The following is a 16,106-nucleotide window of genomic DNA, read 5'->3' as shown; positions in this document are numbered from 1 at the left end:
TGTAGCAAAATCTGGGTAGTTATCTAGGAAAAAAATATGATTCCATATTCCACAACATAAAGCAGGATGAATTCCAATGGTGCTTCCAATTGTGATTCAAGATATCTTGGCTGGTGTTGATTCCTCTTTTACCTGATTCACACTCCTTTTGAAATCCCTAAACCAGACGCCTGGGTAGCTCAGCGGTTGAGCTCAGGTCGTGGGAATCAAGTCTTGCATCAGGCTCCCCAGGCTCCCCTGTTTCTCCCTCAGCCTATGTCTCTGCCTCTCTCTCTGTGTCTCTCATTAATAAATAAATAAAATCTGGAGGGTATTATGCTGAGTGAAGTAAGTCAGTCGGAGAAGGACAAACATTATATGTTCTCATTCATTTGGGGAATATAAATAGTAGTGAAAGGGAATATAAGGGAAGGGAGAAGAAATGTGTGGGAAATATCAGAAAGGGAGACAGACTGCTAACTCTGGGAAACGAACTAGGGGTGGTAGAAGGGGAGGAGGGCGGGGAGTGGGAGTGAATGGGTGATGGGCACTGGGGGTTATTCTGTATGTTAGTAAATTGAACACCAATAAAAAATAAATTTAAAAAAATAAATAAATAAAATCTTTTTTTAAAAGAGAACTACACATTTGTAGAGAAGTGACAAAATAAAAAGGGTTTTGGACTGTCAAGGGCAGTGAGCTTCAGGAAGGCAAATATCTAGGGGAAACCAACGGAGTAAGGCTTGATTGTGCAAATCCATCTCAGCACCAGCCTTCTACTTTTTCATGGCCATAAAACTACCCAGGAGATGGAATTTGTGGCAGTCCTCATTTCTCAGAAGTTTTCTCTTTTACTTAGAGAAAGGAAGTTCTGAGAAAGTTTCTTTGTGCATCTGTTGACTCTCATTTGCTCTCAACTCAAAATAATCTTTTTGCCAAAGTGACATATTTTGTGGTAGCATATCTTAGGCCCTACCTAGAATATTGTCAGTTGCTGTTTTGGAGGGAAATGAGCTCTGAAGAATTATGCACATGCCTTTAAAGTTCAAGCAAGAAGCCACATGCATTGAGCTACTCATTTTGGGTGGGGAAAAAATGGTTGCACCTAATGTCAAGGGGGCAGAAAAATATGTTCATAACATGTACCCAGAAATGGAGAAGGGACATATTTAGGAAAATACCAATTACTGTGCTCCAATACATATAAAACAACCTACAAATCAGTTAGAGAAATGTCAAAAATGTAGCAGAAAATTTGGCAAAGAATATTAAAAGATGGTTCACAGAAGAGAAATACAAGTGGGTCTTAATTATATGAAATGCATGAAAAGATGCCTGAACTCATTCATAAGAACAGAATTGCATGTCAAAGGAACTCTGATTATGAGGCAAATTGGTTATGAGTTGGTAATCAATAAAACTAAATATTGACTATGTGGAAATTCATTATAATATCCTTTTTGTTCATATGTGTTAAGATGTTCTACAATAAAAAGAAAAATTACACTAATCAATTCACACAGAAATAAATAGAAAATCTGAATAAACCTATATATGTTAAAGAAATTGAATCAATAATCAATAACTTCCAAAACAGAAGACACTGAGACCAGATGTACCAAGCATTTTTAAATTTTTATTTATTTTTTAAAGATTTTATTTATTTATTCATGAGAGACACAGAGAGGCAGAGACATGGGCAGAGGGAGAAGCAGGCTCCATGCAGGAAGCCCGATGTGGGACTTGATCCTGAGAGTCCAGGATCACACCATGAGCCAAAGGCAGGCACTAAACCGCTGAGCCACCCAGGGATCCCCTGTACCAAGCATTTAAGGGAGAAATTATACCAATTTTCAACATCTCTTCTAATAGATAGAAGCATCAGAAATACTTACTTGTTTTATGAGGCCAGCTTTATTCTAACACCAAAATCAAAGACATTTCCAAAAAAGGAGACTAAACATCAATATCTCTCGTGAACATCAATGCAAAAATCCTCAAAAAATAGCAAATCAAATCCAACAATGTATAATAAAGAATTTAATACTGTGTCTAAGGCGGGGGGGGGGGGTTGCTGCAGGCATGCAAGTCTAGTTCAACATTTGAAAATCAGTTAATGTGATCCATCATATAAAAGGCTAAAGAGAAATCATGTTGATGAACTTTTGGAATATAGGTGAGGTTTTGGGAGGGTGAGGTCCAGAGCCAACAACCAAGAAAGAATTCTTGAGATGTCTTTGGTGCAAATGGTGGTTTTATTAAAGCACAGGGACAGGACCGGTGGGCAGGAAGAGCTGCTGCCCCAGGCCTATGAGGGGTGGTCAATTATATACCTGGGAGTTGGGAGGGGTTTGGGGACAGTGTACTTTTTTTTAAATAAAAATTTTATTTATTTATTCATGAGAGGCACAGAAAAAGAGGCAGAGACATAGGCAGAGGGAGGAGAAGCAGGCTCCATGCAAGGAGCCCAATGTGGGACTCCATCCCAGAAGTCTGGGATCAGGCCCTGAGCCGAAGGCAGACACTCAACTGCTGAGCTACCTAGCCGTCTCAATAGTGTACTCTCTAAGGAATTTTGGAAGCAAGGTTTCCAGGACCTTGAGGGGGCTAGCTGTTGTTGGGAAAAGGTCACTTATTACTGTCTAATAAAATCTGAGTCATGAGACCTTTCAGATGTGTATCGGTGGGCCATGTGCTTGGAGGATGATTGTCAACACGTGTCTTGGGGGTTTAGAGATAAAGGACATTTCTAAAGGAATTTTTATATGTTAAAGTAGACTCACAGGCTCTTGGGGGTCGAGCTAAGATTGCCTTCTGCCCTTAGCAAAGTATTAACATCAAGGCAATTGAGTCCATAGAGGAATGTCACTGCCTGTTTCAAAGACTTGACAATGTGCTGCCCTGGGCTGGTGCTTTGTCCTCAGCTAGCCCTGTTCTTCCAACAACAAGACCATATTGATAGCTTCAGAAAAGCATTTGACAAAATCCAACTCTCATTTGTGATAAAAACTCTCAGCAAACTCAGAATAGAAGGGAATGTCCTCAGCTTGATAAAGAATATGTATCTAGGGACACCTGGGTGGCTCAGTGGTTGCCTGATCCTGGGATGGGGATGGAGTCCCACATCTGGCTCCTTGCTGGAGGCCTGCTTCTCCCTCTGCCAGTGTCTCTGCCTCTCTCTCTCTCTCTCTCTCTCTCTCTGTGTGTGTGTCTATCATGAAGGAGTAAATAAAATCTTAAAAAAAAAAAGAATATGTATCTACAAACAGCTAAAGCTAATAGTGAGAAACTGAAAGTTTCGGCTAAGATCAGAATTAAAGCAAGGGTGTCCCCCTCACCACTCCTCAATATCATTGGAAGTACTACCTGATTTAATGAAAGAAAGAAAGAAAGAAAGAAAGAAAGAAAGAAAGAAAGAAAGAAAGAAAGAAAGAAAGAAAGGAAAGGAAGGAAAGAAATCAAAGATACACAGAAAGACAAAGACCTACACTGATGACTTGATGTAGAGCATCTTTTCATAACCTTCTTTGGCATCTGTGCATCTTTTTTGGTGAGTGTCTGTTAAGGAATTGTGTCTGTTTTTTAGACCAATTGTTTATTTTCTTATTGAGTCCCCCCGTGCTGGTTTCTTTTTGGGGGGGCCCTCAGGTGGGCAGGTGAGGGCTTCCCTCTGCGTTGTCTGAGGCGGAGTATGCTCAGGTGAGCGGGTGCGGGCTTCCCTCCGCCCTGCCTTGGTGGGGGGCGCTGAGCCGGACGCGAGCAGGGGGGCTGTCACGCGGATCAAGGAAAGAGGGAAGCAAGACGTCGCGGGCGTCTTGGATGGAAGGTTCCTCAGGAAGCCAAGGTTCCCAGGTAGCCGCTCCGGTGGCAGGTGGCCGACGTCCGTGTGGGCCGAGCCGCTGCCTGGGGGATCACGATCAGCAGGATCTGCGTGCTTCCATCTCTCTGGACGGGTTTTTCTTCGAACGGGATGAAGTGGAGGGCGACAGCTCCCAAGATTCAATCAACCTTTCAGCCGACTTGGCGGCAAGGAATTCGGGGAGGCATTTCCGTGAGCTTTGGGCTGGGAGGACATTCTCCAAGGGATGCTCGAAGATCCCTGCATTTTCCCTGCCTGGTGCTGGACCCGCCAGCGGGACTGGAAACGCGCAGCCTCCGCAGGTGCTGAAGCTGCTTGGATGCCACCCAGCGAGGCTGCAGGTTGCTCTCCCTCCAGTACCGCCGCGCTAGGGCGGGAGACGAAATAGCACCAAGTAATTCCGCACTTTTCACAGGACAGGAATGATGCTCGACGGCTGCCCCAGTAGGGGATGTAGCTCAGTGGTAGAGCGCATGCTTCGCATGTATGAGGCCCCGGGTTCAATCCCCGGCATCTCCACATCGGTTTTTTATTCCCATCCTGAGCTAGTTCAGCCTCTGCTCTGAAATTACCAGAGAAGACTTTTTAGTCCTTTCTCATTATTCCAGAATGATCTGCCGTTATCATTCCTTTTAAGTTGCGCGATATCCCGTCTGTATGTTTATTTCTCTTCCGTTTGATTGACCACCGAATATTCCCTGCTTTCCGGAAATTCCCTGGGGTGTTTTATTATGCAGTAAGAAGTACAAAGCCAGAGGGACAATTCAAAAGTAAATTCATTCTAGGAAGGCATCCAGAAAGAGGGAATACAGCTGCATGTCACAGAATGATTTAGCTTGGTTAAATGAGGTCCCATCCATCCTCACTTTCCACTGGGAAATAAGCAGGAAAAGTAAAATATCTTTCAGTAATTATTTTAGGGGCGGGTAGGGTAGGGTTTGGGGTATTGAGGTGGGAGTTGCATATCAATATTAAAGGGTCCAACCTAAGACCATTAGAGGAATTTCTTCATTTGCTATAGTTACTAACCTAGTTATCACTTTATTTCTCACTGCTTCTCTGCCTTTACTTAGAGATTCTGTGCAGGAGAGCTGGTCTTGGTCCAGTGCAAGAGGTTTGGGAAAATAGTAAGGTTAGAAATGCTCATGGAAATGGAAGGCAGAGTTGGTTAGAAACCCACACAAGACTGACTGACAGCACTGGAGGTCCAAGTGAGGCTACATTCTGGACATCTCTCATCAAATGGATTTTTAGGCTTATGTGATTTCTGACTGCACTCACGTTCATTCTTGGTTCAACTCAGTGCTTTGAAATATTGATAATGTAATAACAATAATTGACCATTTCTGTTCACATTTAAAAATACAGTAAAGTGGTACCGTGTATTGTCCACTCTTATTAAAAGGAAATCCAGTAATTTACTTAGTAAACCTTTATTGGGTGATTTTTCTATATTACTGTGTAACTGTGCTTAATCAGGAAATACTGCTAACAGAAGGAGAGACAATTTATAAACCATACTTGTAATTCTCTCCTAATTACCATATTGGAGGTTTTGCAGGAGATACACTGGGGCACAGCACAGGGTAGGATCAGTTCTTGAGGAGGTAGGTCAGGAGAAGCTTCACAAAAGAAGATACTTGTAATGTGTATTAAAGAATAAGTGGGAGGTTTGAAGGTGGAAATGAGGATCATAGTGTGATTCTAGTTATAATACACATCATGTACATGGCATGAACATGTGACATGAAACATTGGAAAATTTAGGTAGTTACATATGGCTGGATCCTAGGATGCTATAGGGAAAAGTAGGAGATGTAGACTACAAGGGTTTTGGACTCTATCAATCAGTGTTCTTGGCTGCAGAAAAGCAAATACTGAATATGGTTAACTTAAATGGAAAAGAATATCTACTTGGCCAGGTTAGATCAATTCCACTAGGCTTGAAAGCAAGTATCTGACAAAATAAAGGAGTACAGACACACACATGCACACGCACACAAGTTTCCAATGACAAGACATTGCCACAATCAGATTTTGAGTTTACAAAGTTAATGCTGTAAACATTGTGAAAAATGGATTAGGAATGATGGTGAAAGAAAATGAAACAAGATTTATTCAGTCATTATTGCAGAGTCCCAAGAGCTGTGGTGGGGCCCTCTACTGAGGAATAAGCTTCAGGATGCCAAGACCTATGCTAAAACCATTCCTTAAGAACCCCAGAGTCAGAGAGTCAGAGGCTTGCATGCTCCTAACCACCTGGACAGTAGGCACAGCTGCTTTTTTCAGAGAGATTGAGGTCCAGCAGTGGATCCATCTCTGAGATGGAGCTAAATTCTGAGAGCCTCGCCCATTTCAATCTTTTAATTTCTTAATTAATCATTCCTTCTCATCCATTTTTTCACTTACAGTGGGATCTTTTGGACTATGGGGGATGGTTAATTTACTTGGAAACCATTTGGCCATCTAAACCCACTTTCTCTCATTCTTGCTATCCCAGTTTATGACCCCAGACACGAGCCCTCCAATTCTCTATCTGGTACCTTCCAGGATGTACATACCCTCTGTCCTTCCATTTTAATGACTTAAATGTGCAGTCTGTCTCCCTTGAGTACTTCAACTCCACTCTTTGTAACTCATGTCTCCATGTTTAACAACCCACCTAGCCAAAATTTCCTGCTTTAACTTCAACTGGCTCTCCCTAATTATGTGACTATTTCAAGTAGAATCAGCACATTCTTCAACCCCAGAATCAGGAGATGGGTTGGCACTTTCCTGAGAACACATTCCAATTTTCAAGCCATTACATTTCTATCTGCATTAAAAACAAAACTGTGTGCCTTGGAAACTGGGGTTTATGCAATTATGTCACATTTCTCATCAAGAAGTTTCTTCCTAGACGAATGGAGACTGGTGCCTCACTTCTTCCACTCGATTTGATGATGTCAGCACCACATAGTCAGGTCACCCAGGACCTCAGCTTCTGGCTCCTTTGATCTGTTTCCCCAAGAACCTTTACCTCCATTCTGCTTTAGGAGTTCACATCCATGATCATCCTCTCCATATTAGCATGAATCCATATTATGCTACAATAATAAGTCCATGCAGTATATAGTAATTAAAAAATTTTAATTTAAATTCAATTTAGTTAACATATACTGTATTATTAGTTTCAGGTATAGAGCTCAGTGATTCATCAATTGCATCTAACACCAGTGCTCATTATATCACATGCCCTCCTTCATGCCCATCACCCAGTTACCCTATGCCCCCACCCTTTCCCCTCCAGTGACCCTCAGTTTGTTCGCTGGAGTTAAGAGTCTCGTATGGTTTGCCTCCCTCTTTGTTTTCCTCTGATTTATTTTTCCTTCCTTTCCCCTATGATCCTCTGTTTTTTTTCTTAAGTTACACATATGAGTAAGATCATGTAGTATTTATCTTTCTCTGACTTATTTTGCTCCCTCTTTCCCTTACAAGGACTCTGTGATTACACTGGACCCTCATAAATAATCCAGAATAATCTCTATCTCAAGATTCTCAGATTAGTCAATTTTCTATGTCTCATTTACCATGTAAGGTAATATTGGCAAGTTTGGGATTTAGGACATGGATGTCATTGAGGACCATTATTCTATGTTCTAATCTGTCTCTCTTGGCAGTTTCATCCAGGTACTTCCACAACTTCTGTTTTTCTACTAAGTGGAAACTCCCAGTTCCTTAATATTTCTTTCTCTCTGTGAACCTTTAGTTCCTACACTTTTTCTTTTTATATTGCTATAGCCTGAAGGTTCGTGATCTCCCAAAATTCATGGATTGAAACCTAGTCCTCAGTGTGATGGTATTTGGAAGTGAGCCTTTGGGAGGTGATTAGGTCACGAGGGTGGGGTCTTCATGTTAGGATTAGTGCTATTATAAAGGAGAATTCAAGGGCACCTGGGTGCCTCAGTCAGTTGAGCATCTGACTCTTGATTTTGGCTTAGGTCATGATCTCAGGACATGAGATGGAGCCTCCTGTTGCCTGTATCTAGCTCTCTGCTCTGCAGGAAGTCTGCTTCTCTCCTTGTACCCCTCCCCTCCTCCTTTCCTTCCTTCCCCTGCTCAGGCACACACTCTCTCTCTCAAATAAAAACGAATAAATCAGAAAGAAAGAAGAAAGAAAGAAAGAAAGAAAGAAAGAAAGAAAGAAAGAAAGAAAGAAAGAAAGAAAGAAAGAAAGAAAAAAGAAAGAAAGAAAGATCTCAGAGAGCTCTCTTGCCCCTTCTACCCTGTGAGGACACACATGATTCAGGAAGCTGTTCTCACCAGATACTGAATCTGCCTGTGCATTGACCTTGGACTTCTCAGACTCTAGGACAGTAAGGAATCCATTTCCATTGTTTATAAACCCGCCAATCTGTAGTATTCTGTTATAGCAGCCTTAGCACACAGTAAGCCACACATCAGCTTAGATTCCTTGATCCTTCCCTTCAACTACATTTTGACAACATCCACAGGTTCCTTTGTTTCATACTGAACATCCTCCCTCAGAAGTCTAACTGTAGATGATTCCAAATGCAACTTCTTATTGGCCACACGAAGACTGCTGCCTACTGCTGGAGAACACCACGCCACCAGTTAGTGCTGCTCTGAGAAGGGAGCAGGCACCTAGTCCTCAAGGCCTGTACCCAGAGCTCCCCTGCATTCCCATTCTGCATGAGGTCTGTGAAGCTCAGCTGCTGAGCTTCCCCTCTCACCCACTCAGAATAAAGGCAAGGAGGCCAGGCCAGTATGGCACCTTTTTAGGCAATGGATCTGTCTCCTCCTGTGTTGAGATTCAAGTTGGTGTCCTCTTCAGAGAAGAAAGAAGGAGTAAGATCTGTGGCATCATTATGACTTGTCCCTTTGGGTGTGAGTAGGACTTTGGGGAGTTTCAATTTAAACTTTTGTCTTTGAAGTTAGAGAACAAGCCCAGAGAGGGAGGTAACTTCTCTGTTATCTTTGCTGATACCACCCTCTCTCTGTATTTCCCTAATAAGATTTACAGTAGCTAAAGAACTCTTCACTTGTTTGAAACATCTAATCCTACTTTCTGTCCCTTCAGCTAACTTTGCCTCCTACTTTAAACATAAAAATCAATTGAGTGAAGGCTCACATAACTTCCTTCACCAATTTGAAAAAATATGCCTATATGTGTATCCATCCTTTTTAAATTGTTGTCTGCTAAAATGAAAGAACCATCCCTTGTCTCAGTGCTACTCTAGCTTGAATGTTTATACAAATTCACTCCTGAATTTTGGTAAAATGAAAAGTTCCATGAGTCTGGGGTGTGGCCTGAGATTCTATATTTTATAACCAGGTCCCAGGTGATGCAATGCTGCTGATCTCTACACTACACTTTTAGTCAATGGTGCTCAAGTCATCCTGTCCTGCCTTCACAGGGTCCCTGCTCTTTCAATGATTCTTACTTCCACCTCTCCCTCTCTACTGGTTTGTTCTCATTATTATCTAAAAGTTTTTTCTCTAGCTGCATGTTCTCTTATGGTCACTACTCTCTTCCTCCCTTGTGGATCCCAGCCATATTTCTCAAAATGCCTACTTCTACCCTGTGTCTTCATTCCTCATCTCACTCTCCCTTCCCAACTCTCTGAATATGGCTTTGAGTCATAGAACTCTAGTGAACTGGTTATCAAAATCACTAGTGAGTCCTTTGTCTCTAAATCTAATGCATGTATTTTGGTAAATGTTGGTGTTTTTCAAAGTTCAGGCCTAGATGATCTTTCTTCAAACTCTACATGTTTTTCCTAAGCACTCTTGTGTACTACAATGGCTCTACATGCACTCTATTAGCTGATACTTTTCAAAATACATCTTTAGTTCCTTACAAGAGTCAGAGGCATGTAGCCTATGGCACATCTCCACTTTGCTGTTCCATGAGTGCCTTGCCCTGTTCCCCTGGCCCCTTCCCCACCCCCTCCCCACTGCCATCCCGCCCCATATCTAATCAATCACCTAGGACTTTCAATGCTACTCTCCATTGTTTCATTACACTTTCCTACTCATTCACTCTAATATGCATGCCCAGCCATTCTTCAAACTCATAAATATCATAAATATTATGATATAATATTTATATTATATAAACATTCTTATTTATTTATATAAATATTTCACTGTTCATCTTTTATTATATCCTTTATAATAATAACTCAGTCAAGTAGATAACCTGTTATCAATAACTTGGTAAGTAGAATTCTGTGAGCTACTTTAGTAAATTTGTTGCATCTGAGGAGGCAGTAGTGTGAACCTCCAATTCAGGAAGAAGCACAGGTAACACCCTGGACTTGGGATTGGTATCCGAATTGGGGCATCTTGTGGGACTGACTCCTTAACCTGTGGGATTGACACTGTCTCCAGGTAGATAGAGTCAGATTTTAATTAGATTTGTAGGACGCCTAGTCAGTGTCCAATAATTATTATAGGGTTGCTTGGTGGTGTTGGGAAAAAAAACAAAAAACATGTCAGACTCATATTGTTACCTGGAATTGGGTTTGTCTCTTTGTGGGGGATGGCAGGGGTTGGCATCAAGCCAAAAGACACAACTAAGTCAAAGAATAGGAAAAGGAAAGGTTTTATATGCAACAACTAAAGGAGAACACCAGGGATATTTCCCATCGCAGTGTCTCCTCCACAACAAAACTGGGAAGTTTTAACCCAAGAGTGCATATGTATTCATGATGGAGCTTTAGCAAGGGGGATTCAGCATGGAGCTGGGGCAAAAGTTCTCTTAAGGTGACAGAGTCCAGGTCGAAGTCATAGGGCCAGTAGGGGTCTGCATCATCAATTCTTTGGCTTGAGTTGATCTAATGTGTCTGAGGCCCAAAGAGGGTTAGGTCTTGCAAAGGTGACTTGAGAAAGTGCTTTGGGCAGTCTTTACTTTTGATCAGCACTGGGAGTTTTAGCAGTCTCTGATAGGACTGGGTGATCTCCTGGTCTGCTAGTGGCTCTTCTTACATTCTTTTGTTTCCTTAAAACTGTTGGATACTGAGGCCTATTCTTCTGCAATTTCTACACTTCTCAGGAAGTTCTGCAGGAAATGTGCTTTGGGCAAGTAGAGCAGGTCTGGCATAGACCATAAGAGGTATAATTAACATAAAATTGTAAGATATTTATAGTGTATACTGTGGGTGATTTTCTCCATCTGGTTCATTAATACATCATTTATTTATTTATTTATTTATTTATTTATTTATTTATTTATTTATTTGAGAGAGGGAGAGAGAGGGAGACAGCGTGTGTGCACACACACAAGCAGGGGAAGAAGCATAGGGAGAGGGAAAGAATCTCCAGCAGACTCTATTGAGTGGGGAGCTCGCTCTCATGACCCTGAAATCAGGACCTGAGTCAAAATCAAGAGTTGGATGCTTAAGTGACTGAGCCACCCATGTGCCTCGTCCAACATATTCTTTATCTTGTGTGTGTGAACATTTAAGTTCTACTCTCGTAGGATATTTCAGTTATACAATCCAGTGTTATCAACCACAGTCCTCAAGTTGTACATGAGATCCTCAGACCTTATTCATCTTACAGTTGAAAGTTTGTACCTTTTTATCAAACTCTTGATTTACCTCACTTTCCAGGTTCTGGTAACCACTTTTCTACTCTATTTTGATGAGTTTCACTTCTCCACCCACCACCAATTCCTCATAGAAGTGATACCATGCAGCCTTTGTCTTTCTCTGGATTTTTTAACTTAGCATAAAGCCCTGAAGGTCTACATATGTTGTCACAAATGGCAGAATTGCTTTCTTTCTTTTGGCTGGGTAATATTGCATTGAAAATATATACCACATCTTCATTTTCCCTTCATCTGTTAAGGGACACCTAGATTGTTTCCATATATTGTTGTTGTGATGAATGCTGCAGTGAACATGGGAGTATAGATATCTCTTCAACATCGCTTTTAATTTCCTTTGAATATTAAAAGGTGGTTCTAATCACCAAATTCCAGTGCATGTGTGCAGGGTATTTCCTCAAACCAATAAGCAATGCCCTGTATGTCAGTCTAGTGTCCTATCATTCAGCTGAATTCTGACACTACCTAGAGACAGAATCAGATCCCATAGGTTAAGAGTTCATCCAGCAAAGAATTGCTTGTCTTCTCAATGGTTGCCCCTGCTTCAGACACTGGTCACAGGTACAGGTCATTACCTGTACTCCTCACTGACTGTCTATAAATCAGAGGTTTCCATGATGCTTCCTCCTTGGGTTTAATTTGCTAGAACACCTCACATTACTTAGAGAAACATTTTACTTACTAGATTAAAAGGATGTAACTCAGACACAGCCAGATGGAAGAGATGCTTAGAAAAAGGGCATGGAATTTCCATGCTTTTCGAACTGCATCACTCACACCAAATCTCTGCGTGATCACCAATCCAGAAGGGAGCATTCCAGATCCTCTTATTTCGGGTTGTTATGCAGAGAAGTCTCCATAGCTAGGCATGACTACGTAGGCATAATTGATTAAATCATTGTCCATTGGCAATTGATTCCTTGTTTACTCCCTGAAGGTCAGAGAGCTGGGACTGAACAGTCCTGGCAAGCAGCCCACAGTCTTGGTGCCCTCACTGTTAACATAACAAAAGACACCTTTGTTGCCCTAATGATGTAGAAAATTCCAGGGGTTTTAGAACTCTGTGCTAGCAACAGGATGAAAATGAGATACATATTAAAATCAAATAACACAGATATACATGATGTGGGAAACAAAAGCAAAAGAAAAACTAAATTTCCTTATTACAGATAGCCCATTGACAAGGTCTTGAAATAGGCAGTGACCTATTTCCTCTAGGAACTCAACTGCTTTGATGTTAATACTTTGCTAAGGGCAACAGGCAATCCTAGCCCAATGCCGAGGATCCTGTAAGTCTACTTGAACATATAAAAATTCCTTTGGAAACTTCCATTATCTCTAACCCTCCCTCCTCAAACATACATGTTGGCAATCATTCTCCAAGCATATGGCCCACAGTTAGACATCTGGAGGGTCTCCTGACTAAGGTTTTATTAGATGGTAATAAATTATTCTTTCCTAACAATAGCTATCCCCTCCTCAAGGTCCTGGAAACCTTGCTTCCAAAATACCTGGGAGGCTTATGCTCTCCCTAACCCCTCTTAACTTGAAAGTATATAAGGGACCACTCTTCATGACCCCAGGGCAGCTCTTTCTGCCCACAGTTCCTGTTTCCGTGCTTTAATAAAACCACCTTTTTGTACTACGGATGTCTCAAGAATTCTTGGCTGTTGGCTTCAAGCCATAACATCTTTCTTACATTAATACACACCCAGAAGTAGAATTGTTGGATCTCATAGTAGTTCTGTTTTTAATTTTTAAGGAACTTCTGTATCCTTTTCCATAGTGGCCCCACAAATGTAATTCCCAACAACAATATTCTTGCTTACAATCTTGTCTTTTTGCTGATAGCCTTTGGAAGAGGTGTGAGGTGATATCTCATCATGGTTTTTATTTATATTTCTCTGATGATTAGTGATGTTGAACACTTTTTCATGTACCTGTTGGTCATTTGTATGTCTCCTTTGGAAAAACATCTGTTCAGTTCCTTTGCCCATTTTTAAATTGGATTATATGTTTGATTTTGCTATTGAGTTGTAGGAGTTCTTTATATATTTTGGATATTAACCCCTTATCAGTTAACTAACCAGATATATGATTTGCAAATATGTTTTCCCATTTTAGTAGATTGGCTTTTCATTGTGCTAATGATTTTCTTTTTTTATTTTTTAAAGATTTTTAAAATTTATTCATGAGAGACACAGAGACAGAGACAGAGACAGAGACAGAGAGGAAGAGACACAGGCAGAAGGAGAAGCAGGCTCCATGCAGGGAGCCCGATGTGGGACTAGATCTCGGTCTCCAGGTTACGCCCTGGGCACGCCCTGGGCCAAAGGCGGCGCTAAACCGCTGAGCCAACCGGGTTGCCCATGTTAATGATTTTCTTTGCTGTGCAGAAGCTTTTCAGCTTGATGTAGTCCTGCTTATTTATTTTTGTTTTTATTGTCTCCTTTTTTGCTGTCAAATCCAAAAAATCATTGCCAAGACCAATGTCAAGGAGCTTACCCTCTGTGTTTTCTTCTAGGAGCTTTATGGTTTCAGGTCTTGCATTCAAATGATTAACCCAATTTGAGTTAATTTTTGTGTGCAATATAAGATAGGGGTCCAGTTTCATTATTCTGCATGTGTTGTCCAGTTTCCCCAGCAGCATTTATTGAAGACCCTGTCCTTTCCCCCACTATATATTCTTGGCTCCTCTGTCACAGATTAATTGGCCATCTAAACGTGGGTTTATTTCTGAGCTCTCTATTTTGTTCCATTGATCTATGTGTCTGTTGTTATGCCAATACCATACTGTTTTGGTTTTTTAAAGATTTTATGTATTTATTCATGAAAGACACACACAAAGAGAGGCAGGGATATAGAGGGAGAAGCAGGTTCCCCTGGGAAGCCCAAATGGGGACTAGATTCCAGGACTCAGGGATCATGCCCTGAGCCAAAGGCCCAACGACTCAGCCACTCAGGCATCCCAATACCATACTGTTTTGACTGCTATAGCCTTGTAATATAGTTTAAAATCAGGATGTGTGAAGCTTCCAGCTTTGTTTTTCTTTCTCGGGATTGTTTTGGCTCTTCAGTTGTTTTTGTGCTTCTATACAAATTTTAGGATTTGTTTTTCTATTACTATAAAAAAATGCCATTGGAATTTTGATAGGAATTGCACTGAATCTGTAAATTGGTTGGTAGTATGGGTACATTTTAAAAATATTAATCCTTCCAATCCACAAACATGAATATATCTTTCCATTTTTTAAAAGATTTTTATTTATTCATTTGAGAGAGAGCAAGCTAGAGAGAGAGAGAGAGAGAGAGAGAGGGAGAGAGAAAACACACATGAGTGGTGGTTAGGGCAGAGGGAGAGGGAGAAGCAGGTTCCCAGCTAAGTGTGGGACCCAAAGCAGGGCTCAATCTTAAAACCCCTGGATCAGGACCTGAGCCGAAGGTAGATGCTTAACTGAGCCACCCAGGTGCCCTATATCTTTCCATTTTCTTAAAGTCTTCTTCAATTTCTTTCATCAATGTATTATAGTTTTTGGTGTATAGATCTTCACTTCCTTAGTTAAATGTCTTCCTAGGTGTTTTTTTTTTTTCTTTTTTGATGCAACTATAACTGGGATTGTTTCTTTCTTTCACTTTTTTCTTTCTTTCTTTCACTTTTAAATATATTTTTATCTTTTAGAAGTTTTTATTTAAATTCCAGTTAGTTAACATACAGTGTCATATTAGTTTCAGGTGTACAATATATAGTGATTCAACAATTATATATATAACACCCATTGCTCATCACAAGTGCCCTCCTTAATCCCCATCATCTATTAACTCATCCTCCTACCATCTCCCCTTTGGTAACCATCAGTGTGTTCTCTATAGTTAAGAGTCTGTTTTATGGCTTGCTCTCTCTCTCTCTCTCTCTTTTTTCCCCCCTTTTGCTCATTTGTTTTGTTCCTTAAATTCCATAGATTGTGGGGAATCAGTTGAGGAGCCTACCTGAGAACTGCATCTCATAGTCCTCAGCACACTGGGGACACAGGAGGTCCTGATTCCGCACACTGATTCTTGACCACATTGTTCTCCAGATACAGCTCTTCTGCTCCCTGCTCCTTGAGTCGATAGCCTATTCTCTTACCTTTTGAAGCAAACGTTTTTCTCTGCTTCCCTAAGTTAATCATTCCTATAGCCAACACATTAGCTCTCCTAATAAAAACTGGAGTAGACAAAGCCTCAGAGTTGAGTCCAAGTCCGATTTGATTCCAAGTCGGAGTCTCAGTCCCCCTGCCCCCCAGATTAAAATTCAGTGAGACTCCGAGTCTTTCTTCATGTTGCCTCTGACTAACCTAGGTCCGTGGCAAGAGATGGGTGAGATCTTATGGTATTCATCTTTCTCTGACTGACTTAATTTCATTTAGCATAAACTCTCTAACTCCATCCATGTCATTGCAAATGGCAAGATTTCATTTTTTTATGGTTAATAATATTCCATTGTGTATATATACCACTTTAAAATGAGATTTTCTTAATTTTTCTTTAAAATGGGATTGTTTTCTTAATTTCTCTCAGATAGTTCATTATTAGCATACAGCAACACAACTGATTTTTGTTTTTTTAAAGATCTTACTCATTTATTTGACAGAGAGAGAGAGAGAGCACAAGCAGGGG

The 16,106-nt window shown here is 40.9% G+C and overlaps 1 non-coding gene across 1 annotated transcript; it reads left to right on the top strand.

Annotated features, from left to right (window-relative positions):
* The first annotated feature begins 4,285 nt into the window (after positions 1-4,285).
* Positions 4,286-4,357, top strand: TRNAA-CGC. Its single transcript has one exon. It is a non-coding gene; the product is annotated as a tRNA-Ala (tRNA).
* The last annotated feature ends 11,749 nt before the right edge of the window (positions 4,358-16,106 follow it).

Source organism: Canis lupus, chromosome 35, assembly GCF_011100685.1.
Source record: "Canis lupus familiaris isolate Mischka breed German Shepherd chromosome 35, alternate assembly UU_Cfam_GSD_1.0, whole genome shotgun sequence".
NCBI classification, from domain to species: Eukaryota; Metazoa; Chordata; class Mammalia; order Carnivora; family Canidae; genus Canis; species Canis lupus.
The sequence above is the reverse complement of the archived record's forward strand: the minus strand, read 5'-3'. Positions and strand labels throughout refer to the sequence as shown.